This window comes from Diabrotica virgifera, chromosome 10, assembly GCF_917563875.1.
Source record: "Diabrotica virgifera virgifera chromosome 10, PGI_DIABVI_V3a".
NCBI classification, from domain to species: domain Eukaryota; kingdom Metazoa; phylum Arthropoda; class Insecta; order Coleoptera; family Chrysomelidae; genus Diabrotica; species Diabrotica virgifera.
In genome coordinates this window covers 16,541,701-16,555,837 of record NC_065452.1, presented here as the reverse complement: position 1 = coordinate 16,555,837, position 14,137 = coordinate 16,541,701, and positions in this window count along the sequence as shown.

The following is a 14,137-nucleotide window of genomic DNA, read 5'->3' as shown; positions in this document are numbered from 1 at the left end:
ATGTGGATTTTGGATCATTTTTTTATATAATTTATTTTTTGTGTCTGTTGATTTTATTATGCCAGACGTTATCCATTTTTTCCGTTTAACTTCGTTCCGTTTTATTTTTTTTACATAAGTAGATTCTTTTATTTTTTTTTTTTTTGAAGAGTTGTTACAATTTTAGTCGCAATATCTTGTACGTCACTTACAAGGAAAATTTTGCTCCAATCATACTTTCTTAGTATTTCTCTTAATTTGTTATAATTAATGTAACTATTTTTAAATTTATTAATATTTTTTTCTTACAAATAATGTTCATGTTAATGTTTAGTTCTCCTATTGTACAGAAGTGATCGGTAGTTAAAGATGTAATAATGAAAAGAGAACAAATATCTTCAATAGACTCTTTAGTGGATTTAACAAACATATGATCTATACAGCTACGTTAGGGTGTAAGGCTACAGACACGAGGTCCAGGTGTTAGTCTGTTGCAATCCGCATAGTTACTGGTGCGGAGCGAAGACCGTCCCCTGCCACTTTTATACAACTGGGAGTTGTAAAAGAGGGTCCAGTTGCAGATACCAGCATCCAGTTCCAGTCCCGACAAGGTTCCAGGAGGAACCATCTTTTAAGGAGGGGGCAATGTGACACTATTTAGTCCGCTCACGAATTGGCCTATTTCTTCCCGAAGCTTCTCGGCGTTACGAGACAATACCATTCCTAACCACGGCGTTCGAGACGACCGCTGCCGAAGTATATATAGAACCGAGATTCGAGCACAGGCCAGTCATTCCTTCATCGAAGCGTGTCGCGTAATTTAATGTATTCGAATCGGATGTATTGAAATGTATTTATTAGTTATTATTATATTTAGTTAATTAAATCATAAATTTGAGTTATTAGAATAACTAAATATAATAATATAAATATAATAATAATACTAAACTAGAAATAAATATAAATCATAAATTAGATGTGTTAGTTGGTGTTATTTGTAATTATTAAATAAATAAGCGATGTAAATAAAATAATATAAGTAAGTCTTCCTTTATTTAAATTAGTGCCTAAAAATATAAATAAATAAAATAGTAGAGACAACCGCGTAAAAAAAAAGACAATTACATCACAGTATCCAGAATTAATTTTCCAACATACATGATTAATATGTCCTCCCAGCTCATTATTACTGTTAAGATGTAGTCCTTAAAACTTTGTAGTATCAGATAAAGTGATAAAATCGTTGTCGACTTTGACAGAGAAATTTTCCTTAATTGGAGTTTTTATATTATAAAATTGCATACATACTGTTTTATTCGAATTTACTATTAAAGAGTTTTTTTCGCACCAAGACGTAAACTCATGGGCTAAGTTATTGAGTTTTAACCTCAATTCCTCAGAATTTTCTGCAGATGTCGCTAAAGTTGTGCCATCAGCATATAAGAAAATATTTTCCGTACTCATATACTTAGGCATATCATTGATATAACAAAGAAATAACAAAGGACCCAGTATTGATCCTTGTGGAGCGCCAAGATCAACGTCATACAAATCTGACTGATAATGTCAGATTTTGACATACATCTGTCGATATTCTAGATAGGATTGTAACCATTTTAAAAAATTACCTCGAAATCCAAGACCGTTTAGTTTACAAATTGCTACATTTACATTTATACAGTCAAAAGCTTTAGTTAAATCAAAAAAGAGGGCTCGAACAAATTTCTTTTGATCTAATGAACTATAAATTAATTTAAAAAATGTTCAAGAAAAAAATAAAATCTCCATGGCATCCTAAGAAATCTCTTTTTTTTTAATTTTGTGCATGTAAATTTTTGTGAGTGATGTCCCAGTTTTAAATTTAAATGTTTTTACACCTTAACAAACATTAAACACAAAATAAAAACAACTGCATTTAAAAAGTTTTGAGACAAAAAACAACTGTAGCTATCAAAAAGATTTATCATCTACAACACAAGATTTAGAATTAAACTAGTCTGCCTTTTGATGGGGCTGGTGACTTCCGAAAATATCTTTGGCTGTAGAACAGTTCCAAATAATGATATCTAGTAGTTTGTATATGTGAAGACTATATGTACTAGGCCTGAAGATGAAGCATAAAATGTAAGCTTCGAAACCGGTTTGCCCCATGATTGTATAACAACAAATAAACAACATACAAACTATAAGATTGCGAGTATTGACTCATTTCCTTATCCAGTAGTATTAAAAAATGTTGTTGATGCACTCTCAGTTGATTTACCTGGAAGAAACCCATTTTGATATAGTCGGTTCGCTAAACTCAGACACAACTGGCTAGTGATTTTATTCGGTAATTTTTTTGTTTGTGGCCAATTTTGCCAAAATTGGCAAAATTACTAACTATTTAGTAATTATTCACTATTTAGTAATTATTTTTTTGCCAATTTTACCAAATTGGCAAAATTACTTACTAAAATCACTAGCCAATTGTGTCTGAGTTTAGCGAACCGACTATATGAACTTATTATGTTATTTACTAAGAAATGACAACATCCTTTTATGAATGCATTTTTCAATAACCTTACACAAGACAGTTGGTACGGTAATTGGTCTATAATTTTCTAACATAGTTTTGTTTCCTTTTTTAAATATTGGGTAAACTATACCAACTTTCAAATCAGTGGGAAAAATACGCATCTCCACAGATTTATTTATTAAATCAGTTAACAGTTGAATAATGTATACGCTCTGTGATGTATCGAGCTCTCTGACTATCAACCCCGAGGTGCGCGCGTCGAAGAATTATTTACACGCATGCGCGAACTACTTTCATATTAGCATATGCATCCTCGCGTTGTTGTTAACATGTAATAAGTTATTATTTACGTAATATGTACCAACGCTAAATAAACGAGTAGTATTCTGTTGTATTAATTATATATTATGTCAACCCGGACTCGTACTTAAGACTGGCTACGAAGATAAATGGGATTTAAGTGCTTTGTTCTTTGTTCATCCCGGAGATAAATAATAAGACACGGTTAGTAAAGATGGCACCTTACGGAAACATAGAAAATTTCAATATTAGTGAGCCAAACAATTGGGACTCCTACGTGGAACGAATGAATTTCTTCTTCACGGCCAATAATATTACGGACCCAGAGAAGAAAAGAGCCACATTTCTGAGTCTGTGTGGGGCAAGTTCTTATGAAATTATAAGGTCTTTGGTTGCACCAGCAAAAGTTAGTGATTCGAGCTACGTACAGATCACTGCAGAGTTGAAAAAACATTTTGCGCCGAAAACTTCTGAAATTACTGTCTGCAGGTTCAAATTTTATAAGAGAAATCAGCAAACTGGTGAAACAATTTATGTGTATCTAAAAGAATTGCGAAAATTGGCAGAACCATGTGGTTTAGGAAATGGCCTGGACGCAATGCTACGAGATAGATTAGTCTGTGGCATATTAGATGACACCTTACAGCAAAAGTCGCTCGCCACAGAAAAGTTAAAACTTAAAGACGCACAAGACATGTGCCTGGTACACGAAGTGGCTGTTCAAAGTTTGCAGGTGTTACGAGAGAGTGAGTTGAACACAGATTTGAACTCAGTAGGTTTTCGTAGAAATCAGCCAGGACAATCAAAACAAAAATCAGCTGATCGCGAACGGAAAAAGGTTTTCGGTGCGGAAAGGAACATTCTCCTGAACATTGTGAACACATTAAATCAACCTGTATATATTGCAGGAAAGTTGGACATATTGAAATAGCTTGTTTTGGTAAAAAGAAAGACCAAAACCAAGGACGCAAAGTGCATCAGACAGCAAAGTGACAAAACAGAGCCGGTTTCGGGAAATACTCAAAGTGTTCGTTATCTAAGTAGCGACTATAATTTTTCGTTATTTAACGTGACGTCTGATAGCATTACCGCTAAATATTTAGTAGACGTGCTACTTAATGACAAAAATGTGAAAATGGAGGTTGATTCGGGCGCAAGTTTCTCAGTGATTAGCAAATCGACCTACCATAAAATGTTTAGTGAAAATCGACTTAAATTAAATCAATCCAGGGTTATTCTGCGCGATTATCAAAATACAGTGAGTGATACCATACTAGGTGAGTGTCTAGTGGAGGTGAAAAGGGGTCACCGATCAGCCAAGCTTCCCCTTATAGTCACAGAAGGAAACCGCACCAGTCTTCTGGGTAGAAACTGGTTTTAGAGGTTAGGATTAACCATATCAGGGGTAAGTCAGATTTTATCCATTATTAATTATCCAGAAGAATACCCAGATGTATTTAACACGGATTTGGGATCTTACCGGGGTCCTCCAGTAAGTTTTTCGTTAGACAAAAACGTAAAGCCAATTATGCTTAAGGCGCGTAAGGTTCCTTTTGCACTAAAGGACAATATTGAAGCTGAATTGGACATACTTATAGCACAGGGTGTTTTAGAGCCAATTACACACCCAAAATGGTGCACCCCAATTGTGACCGTTTGCAAAGAAAACGGAGAGGTTCAGATCTGCGGCGATTACAAATCTACATTGAACTTAGCGCTAAATCCAGAACCTTATTCAGTGCCAGCGGTACAGAATATCTTATCCACTCTCACGGGCGGTAAAGTGTTTGCAAAACTAGACATGGCGCAAGCTTATCTGCAGTTTAGTGTCAACCGCGAAGCTGCGGAGGCACAAACAATTATTACGTATAAGGGAGCTTTTAAATGCAATCGTTTACAGTTTGGTATATCTGTGGCTCCACAAATTTTTTAAAAATTCATAGACACTAGATTAACGGGTATTTCGGGTGTGCTACCATATTACGATGACATTTTAATAGTAGGCAGCTCAGAAATATAGACTTAGACTCAAAAGTTCGTGCAGTATTATCGCGTTTCCAGGAGGATGGGCTGCATTTGCGTAAGTAAAAGTGTGTTTTTCGAACAGAGACAATAGAGTTTCTCGGTTTTCAAATTAGTGAAGACGGGTTACGTCCCACTAAAGACAAAATCGCGGCCATCACCAATGCGCCTACTCCGACTAATAAAACCGAATTACAAGCTTTTCTTGGACTTTTAAATTTCTATCATGCTTTCCTAAAAGACAAGGCAACTATTGCAAATCCGTTACATGCGCTGCCCCGAAAGGACGTTCCTTGGCAGTGGCGTTTCAAGGAACAAAAGGCTTTTGATTTATTAAAAGACATTTTGGCAAAAGAACTGGTGTTGGGGCATTACAGTGAACGGAAGGATTTATTTTTGACGTGTGATGCCAGCCCTTACGGGGTAGGTTGTGTACTTAGTCAGTGCGATGATGAGGGACGCGAATATCCAGTGGCGTACCATAGTCGTACTCTATCATCTGCGGAACGAAACTTCGCCCAAATCGACAAAGAAGCACTGTCCATAATATCGAGCGTTAAAAAATTCCATGAATATGTATATGGCAGGAGAATACGCATAAAAACGGACCATAAACCTTTGCTGGGTATTTTTAATCAAAAAAAAAGTGTTCCAGAGATACTGTCACCCAGAATGCTTAAATGGGCTCTTATGTTATCTGCGTATGATTACGAATTATGCTACATACCGGGTGCAAAAATTCAGAATGCAGATGCTCTGAGCAGGTTGCCACAAAAGGTAAATGCGCCAGAACCGCCAAACTCAAATGACGTTTTGATGCTCTAGAACATCCCAGAAAAACTAATCTGTGCCAAAGACATCGCTAATGAAACTAAGAAAGACCCAGTGTTATCTAAAGTTTTGCAGTATGCATGGAAAGGCTGGCCTTAGGAGAAAATTAAATTTTCAGACGAATATACTCCTTATCTACAACGTAAACACGAAATAAGCTGTTATCAAGACTGCGTGTTATGGGGTACAAGGGTAATAGTTCCACTTGGAGGGAGGAAAACAATACTGAATTTGCTACACTCTACACTCAGCACACCCTGGAATCGTTAAAATGAAGTCACTGGCACCCTCATATGTTTGGCGGCCAAATCTCGACAAGCAAATTGAACACCTAGTAAATACATGCAGCGCGTGCCAGGAGTCTAGAAATATGCCAAAAAAGGCTCCAATCCATCCTTAGGAGTGGGCCAGAGCTCCATGGATAAGGATACACCTCGATTTTGCCGGTCCATTTAAAGGAAAAATGTTTCTGATAATCATATACTCATATTCAAAGACCATAGACATTTTACGTGGTTTATTTGTCACTTATGGCATCCCGGATGTTGTCGTATCGGATAACGGAACTAGTTTTACGTCAGCTGAGTTCCAAGATTTAAAAAAAAAACCTTATGAGACAAGTATTGGTTGCACCGTACCATCCAAGTAGTAATGGGCAAGCGGAACGCATGGTACAAAATGTAAAAAATGCACTTAAGAAAATGACAGATAGCAACGAACAAACCAACATACAAGTAGCATTGCACAGATATCTCCTTACTCAGCACATTACACTCCATTTTGCGACAGGGAGATGCCCATCCGAAATATTAATGGGGCGGAAGTTAGGCTCACTTTTTGATCGTCTACAGCCTGATTTTAGGAAAGAGATGCTATCCAAGCAAGAGATCAAATATCCTAAGGAAGCAGGGCCCAGAGTTTTTCACGAAAACGAGACTGTATTTGCAAGGTCATTTACTCCTGGTCAAAAGTGGCTTCCTTCCAAAATAATTGAAACCACCGGACCATTAAGCTACAAAGTTCAAACATCTGATGGTAAAATTTTACGTCGTCATTCTGACCAAATAAGAACTCGTGTATGTGACCAGGAAACCACAGACGAAGTTACACCGTCAACCTCGATGGAAACGGGGATACGCGAAACTCCGCAACAGTTTTTTCCGCATCCTAACGATTTGGTAGAACCAGAACTTGGAGAGCAGGTCTCTGAAGTCAAGAAGCCACCAGCTCGAATAAGAAAAGTATTTGGAGGACTATGATGAGTAAATTCATCTAGGAGGGAGGAGTGTGATGTATCGAGCTCTCTGACTATCAATCCCGAAAGAATTATTTACACGCATGCGCGAACTACTTTCATATTAACATAATAATATGCATCCTCGCGTTGTTGTTAACATGTAATTAGTTATTATTTACGTAATAATATTACGTAAATAATAACTAATTACAGCAAGTATGAGAGTGTAGAGTGTAGACAGTAATAACCTTGTGCTACTTCGCTGCGCCTCCGTCTACTTCCATTCGGTGGCGGTATTGGGATCAAGACAAAATAACGAAGTCCTTATCGCCCGGCGTACTCGTACTTAAGACACTCATATGTTTAACTAGCTTTGTGGAAATGCAATCAATACCCACTGAATTTACATTTTTTAAAACGAGCACCACACTTTCGGCAAAGTTGACCGAAGTCGAAGTACCCGTCACTATACACTCGGTCTACTTCGCGAGGAACACATATTCACGCCGGGCGATAACGACTTCGTTCTTTTGTCTTGATCCCAATACCGCCACCGAATGGAAGTAGGCGGAGGCGCAGCGAAGTAGTACTGTCTACACTCTACACTCTCGTACTTGCTCAACTTCGATCGACTTCGCCGAGAGTGTGGTGCTCGCTTAAGGACGAAACAGCTTCAGCAACATCGCTGTAGCTGTAGTCTATAGCAGAGGTCGGCAACGCGGCGCCCGCGGGCGCCACTGCGCCCTTCAATAAATTTTAGTGCGCCCTTAAACTATTGTTAAATTGTTAATTTAGACAAGAAATTCAAAACGCATATGTTTTATACGTTTATATGTATATGTTTGCAGCGCCGGTTTAACCAGGGGTCTTTTGGGTGCTGTAGCACCGGGCGGTTGAAGGTTCTAGGGCGGTACGCGCGAAGCGCGTGCTGTTCCGAAATTATATGATTATGGTAAAATAAAATTTGCATACAAATCCACATGATATAATAATAAAAATTTTTCTGGTTTATCATTAACTTGAAAACTTAACAATAATTTATAAATAAATAATTATTATTAACGTCGACGTACCTATATGGTTTATGCACTGTGTTCAGTTTATGTTATCTAAATGTCAGATAACGTACAAACATGCCGCGCGCCGTAAAATTATATCATTTTACAGCGTTTAAGAATATAATTAGACCAGTAAGAATCTGTTTTTAGGTGGATGTGAGAGGTGGCATTCAGATTTTTGCGGATAAAGTTAGGTGATAACTTCGTTAATAATAATTAATTTATGCTCCTTCTCAAGTATGCCCGGAACATTAATAAAAAAATAAAATATTTAAAAATTTCAAAACTTTTTCGTTTTTTATACTTTTTTTGCTTAAAACTTGATGTTTTGCAGAATTGCGTGGATGTTAATTAAACACCGAAGTACTTCTAGTCAGTTTTATTTTAAAAGAAAACTCAATAATTCTACAAATAACTTAAACATCAAAATCAACATTTATTTTTCTTTTTGACACATGTTTTACTTCTAGTTGACATCTGACACTTATATAACATTGTTTCCAACTACATCATACAATAACAAAAATCCCCTAGATTTGCCGTTGCTTATTTTTACTGGGTATTCAACACCCCCCCTCAACGGTAAATCTCCTAGATCTAAATTAATTTTTTTATTCTAAACCTAGCAACTCTCTAAATTTTTTAAACAGAGTTAAACCTAATGGTTTTGTACATATGTCAGCCTGTTGGTCACTTGTATTAAGATATTTTAATACAACAATATTTTCCTTAATTTTATCTCGTACAAAATGAAATCTAATATCAACATGTTTTAGTCTTTTATGAAATTCCGGATTTCTACTAACCCTTATAGCGCTTTGATTGTCTGCATGAATTAGAACCGCTACATAATCAGGTTTTATTTTTAAATCATACATTAAGTATCTTAGCCAACATGCTTCACTCACACATACACTTAGTGCAACATATTCAGCTTCAGTAGAGGACAAACTGACTGTAGACTGTTTCCGTGATGCCCATGACACCGTGCAATTAAAAACTTTGAATACATATCCTGATGTAGATTTTCTATCAGTACGGTCACCTGCCCAATCTGAATCTGAGTACCCTACTATCAAATTTTCCTGTTTATATTTATGTTTATAGTATATCAAACTCATAGTAACTGTGCTTTGAATATATCTCAATACTCTTTTTATTGCTACCCACAAATCGTTACTTGCACATGTTTGATACCTGCTTAATATACCTATAGCTATACACAAATCTGGTCTTGAGCATAACATTGCATACATCAAACATCCTATAGCAACTCTACATTTCTTTTCTATCTCTATGCTCTCAGATTTTTCTCGTTTGAGAAAATCGTGGTGAAAATTATTATCCATTGGTGTTGTTGATGGTTTGCAGCTTGACATGTCAACTTTCTTCAAAACATTTTTTAAGTAAACAGTTTGATTAATTTTTATTTTGCCTTCAGACAAATTTTGAGTTATGCACATACCCAAAAAATGTTTTATTTGACCTAAGTCGTTCATTTTGAAGTTTTTGTTTAAAATGTATTTTATTTTCTCAACTTCTTGATCATTTGTACCTGCCAACAGCAAATCATCAACATACAGCAAAATGTATATCCTACCTTTTTCATTTACTTTAATATAAAGACAATATTCATATTCAGATCTTGAAAAACTCAAATTTTGCATCAAATTATGAAATTTGTCATTCCAATTTTTAGGTGAACTTTTCAAACCATATAAGGATTTTCTTAATTTGCAAATAGTGCCCTCTTTTTCTTTAAATCCCTTTGGGAGTGAAATAAAAACATTTTCTTTAATATCCCCATTTAGAAATGCACTACAAACATCTACTTGATGAATTTTCATATCAAAAGTATTACACATGGCTAAGAAAAACCTTATTGATGGTAATTTTGCTACTGGACTATAAATATCATTAAAACACATACCAATTTGTTGAAAACCTCTAGCTACCAAACGAGCTTTATATTTCACTACTTTACCATTTTCATTTTTCTTTTTCTTGAACACCCACTTGCACTCAATGACTTTTTGACCATCACTACTTTGCACAAACTCCCATGTTTCATTTTCTAGCAACGCATTTATTTCTGATTGCATAGCTTTCTTCCAATTTTTACACTCACTACTGGCCACTGCATCATCATACGTCTGGGGTTCTTCATCATCACTAAAAGTCAACAAACTCATTTCGTCATCATCCAGAACATAATCATCATATCTTGAGGGTCTTTTTATATGTCTTCTCAGGTCATATCCATGCTCCTGCTCTATTTCATTCACATCTTCAATACTGCTATCAGTTTCGAGGTCACTCTCACTGCTTTCTTCTCTATTATTTTGAGGTTCTTCTGCTTCACTGTCATCTTCTTCTGACTTTATCTCCTCACATATCATCTGTATGTTTTTATTCATGTCTGTCTCCCCATTTTTTATTTCTATGGTTTTCTCGGGCAAAAATATGACATCTCGATGAATTTCAACTTTATTTTTGTCTGGGACAAATATTTTGTAACCTTTTACATCCTCACTGTAGCCAATAAAGAAACCAAACATATTTTTTGCATCCCATTTTAATCTCTTCTCTTTTGGGACATGCACTGATACTCTAGAACCAAAACTCTTGAGTGTAGAAATATTATTGACTTTCTTTTTGTACCATAATTCATAAGGTGTCACATTTTTTATGCTACTAGGGCCTGTTCGGTTTAAAACATACACTGCTGTATGTATGGCCTCTGCCCACAAGTTTTTATTCAACTTTTGCCCTTGTATCATAGTTCGGGCTGATTCAACTAGGGTTCTATTTTCCCTCTCAGCCCTACCGTTCTGCTGAGGCGTATACACTACTGATCTCTGATGTTTTATGCCTTGATAGTCAAGCATCTCCTTTATTTCTTGGTTCATAAACTCTAAACCGTTATCTGATCGTAAAGTTTTCATCTTGTAGCCTGTCTCTCTCTCGGCTAATGATATAAAATTTTTAAGGTGTTTCTTAACTTCTGATTTATTTTTCATGAAATACGCGTACCTATAATTTGTATAGTCATCCTTTAACAACAGGAAATACCTATTTCCCCCTAAAGACTCTTCTTCCATAGGGCCACATACGTCTGTATGCACTAATTGTAATGGCTCACTTGCTCTTGATTCACTTAACTTGAATGGTATTCTGTGTTGTTTACCTGTTAAACACTGTTCACACACGAATTTTTCGTCTATAAAATCAATGTTATTTTGCCTTAAAAAGTTTCTCACATATGTAGTATTTTGATGTGCTAGTCTGCAGTGCCAAACTCTCAAACTTTCTGTTGTTTTTGCAGAATTACACTCTGATAAAAATACATCTACTAAACAGCTGTTTTCTTGAACTTGACCGTCAGACAAGTTTTCGTTAGGGGTGCGTTCCGAAATTAAAATATTTGCAAAGGTTTCAGTGTTTTGTTCTTGTGAGAATAACATTTTGTATAATTTGTTATCCCGTGTTGCCAATGCTCTTATTTCTCCTTTGTCATTATAAAATTCACATTTTTCATTGTTTGAAAACATCTTATAACCTTTATCTAAGGCACATCCAGCTGAGAATAAATTAAATTTTAAATCTGGCACAAATAATACATCTGACAGGGTTGACTTTATAAATTTCTTACCATTAAATGCCCATAGAGTTATTTTTCCAATACCTTTAACTGGTAATTTTTCTCCATTTCCGACTTTTACTTGTTTTTTATAGCTTATCTCTATCAATTCTTCAAACAGATCTTGATTCCAGCACATATGTTCGCTAGCTCCTGTGTCCAAGCACCATTCATTTTTATTTTTCTTACTCCCAGTATATACCATGAATGCATTACTGTCAATTTTATTTTCTTCTCTGCTTGTCTGTTGTTTTTCATTTTTATTTTTATTAAACCAACACTCTTGTAAGTTGTGTCCTCGTCTTTTACATTGACTGCATACTTTTATGTCTTTCTGGCTATTATTATCTCTCTCTTTCTTCTTGAAAAAGCAATTTTTCGCAATATGGCCACCTCTGCCACAAAAATGGCACTTTAACCTGGTTTTCTTTTGCCCTTTAAATTCTCTGCTTGTATCACTTTTCATCGCCAATGCTGTGCTGCCCTGTGCTGACTTACTTCTTTCTTCTTCGATAAGTAGTCTTGATGTAAGTTCATCTAGGGTTTGTTTATCAGATGGTACGGATTCCCATGCGGACCGAAAATGCTTATATTCCTCTGGCAATGCCATAAGTATTTTTGTCATGATCATTTTATCGGACAGCTCTTCACCAGCTTGCTTTAGCTTATTTTTTATCTCTTCAAGCTGTGATATGAATGAGGCAACATTTTTACCTGATGAAAACTCCAAGAGAAAAAACTTTTGTTGCATTAAATGAATGCTCACCTCTGACTCTTTGTCGTAGACAGACTTCAACTTTGTCCACATATCTTTCGAGGTCTCACAGGATAAAATGTGTGTCATAGGGCCTTGCTCTATTCTGGTTACTATAAATTCTTGTGCTTTTGAATCACCAGCATCCCATTTCTTTTGGTCATCTCCAGTAGTGCTCGGTCTCACAGACTTTCCTATTACTATGTCATAATAACCACGGCTTTTTAGCACTACCCTTGTTTGAAATTTCCAGGCTACCCAGTTGTCACCACCACTAAGTTTCAACGCAGCCGATGAATTTTCCATTTTTCGGATTTATGTTTTTCTTTTTTTATGTATATATACTCGAGCTTCTTTTTCACCTTTTTTTCAGCTTTTCTTTTTTATTTTCGTTGGCCGCGGCAAACTACCGACACAGGCTCTTCAACACTGACTTTTTTTACTGGCGAAATACTCACGAAAACAAGTGATCTGGGCCATAACCTGATGTTTTGCAGAATTGCGTGGATGTTAATTAAACACCGAAGTACTTCTAGTCAGTTTTATTTTAAAAGAAAACTCAATAATTCTACAAATAACTTAAACATCAAAATCAACATTTATTTTTCTTTTTGACACATGTTTTACTTCTAGTTGACATCTGACACTTATATAACATTGTTTCCAACTACATCATACAATAACAAAAATCCCCTAGATTTGCCGTTGCTTATTTTTACTGGGTATTCAACAAAACTTAAAAACTATTCATTTTAGAACAAAGTTCTATAGGAATAAAACAAAGATAATTCAATTTTCTATCAGATGCGATTTGTTAAAAATGTCTTAATTTATCACCCTTGCTTCAAAATAGCAATAAATATAAAATAAGGGGGCAAAACAAACATGTCCTTATTCAATTAATTTCCATCACTTAGGTTACACTTGGAACCTTCCTAATTCGCTTAGAAAATTTTTTTAATGTGATAAGACCGTACACCAAATTTCATTAAAATTAACTTACTAGATTTTGCATAATAATTTTGCAATCTAAACTTTTTTTAAAAAATTAAAATTTTTTAAAATATTGCACAACAAAAACTAGAACATACAAAGATTTGTCAATTTTTTTACATATAAAGAAGTACTCCACCTATCTAATGCACTTTACAGAATTGAAATCGGATTATTTAAGCAGCCTCAGCAATATTTTAAAGTTATAAACAATTTTTTGGCTTATAAACAAATTAGTGCTGTGTCCAGGAGGGGGTGCTACGGGCTCCTTTATTTAGATGGACTTACCCAAGTTTTTTTATGTATTTTGACCCGTAGAACACGAATTTTTTGGGTAACAGTTGATCCGGATGTCGATAAGATTGTTATAAACAAAGAACTTGAGGAATTACACAAAATCGATTTTTCGCAAAATAAAACATTTTTTTGTATTTCTTGGGTAATTCTAAGCAAAAAATGTTCTTACAAGTTTTTTCGTAGGATGCATAGTCTTCGAGATAAACGCGGTGGAACTTTCAAAAAATCGAGAAATTGCAATTTTTGAACGCGAATAACGTTTGATTAAAAAATAAAATAGCAATTCTGCTGACAGCAATTGAAAGTTTAAGTCAAATTATACCGGTTTTAATTATTAATTGAAATAAAGTTAAGAAATATTTTTGAGCCTGGGCGCGGCATCCGTATCAGCACCGGGCGGCAGACTGTGTTAAACCGGCACTGTATGTTTGTTAGGTCAAAAATAGTTGGCGCCCGCCATGAATTTTTAATTTAGTATTTCACTCTTTACATTAAAAACGTTGCCGAC